The sequence below is a fragment of the Sinocyclocheilus anshuiensis genome, unplaced genomic scaffold, assembly GCF_001515605.1.
Source record: "Sinocyclocheilus anshuiensis isolate Anshui unplaced genomic scaffold, SAMN03320099.WGS_v1.1 scaffold407, whole genome shotgun sequence".
Taxonomy (NCBI): Eukaryota; Metazoa; Chordata; class Actinopteri; order Cypriniformes; family Cyprinidae; genus Sinocyclocheilus; species Sinocyclocheilus anshuiensis.
Window position 1 is genome coordinate 2,464,503 of NW_015552593.1, and position 262 is coordinate 2,464,764.

A 262-nucleotide genomic window follows, 5' to 3' on the forward strand; every position below is an offset into this window, starting at 1 on the left:
AGACACACACACTGCCATTCAAAAGTTTGGGATCAGTAAGATTTTTTGTGTTTTTTAATGGAGTCTCTTGTGCTCATCAAGTCTGTATTTATTTGCTCAAAAATACAGAAAAAAATGTAATATTGTGAGATATTATTTCAATTTCTAATATTGGTTTTGTGTTTTAATAATTAATCATTTATTTCTGTGATCAAAGTGTCACATGATCCTTCAGAAATCATTATAATATGCTGATTTATTATCAGTGCTGGAAACAGTTGTG

General features: G+C 28.6%; 1 pseudogene; it reads left to right on the top strand.

Annotated features, from left to right (window-relative positions):
• Nucleotides 1–262, top strand: part of LOC107665563 (protein eyes shut homolog) — a 218,051-nt pseudogene that overhangs the window by 185,625 nt on the left and 32,164 nt on the right.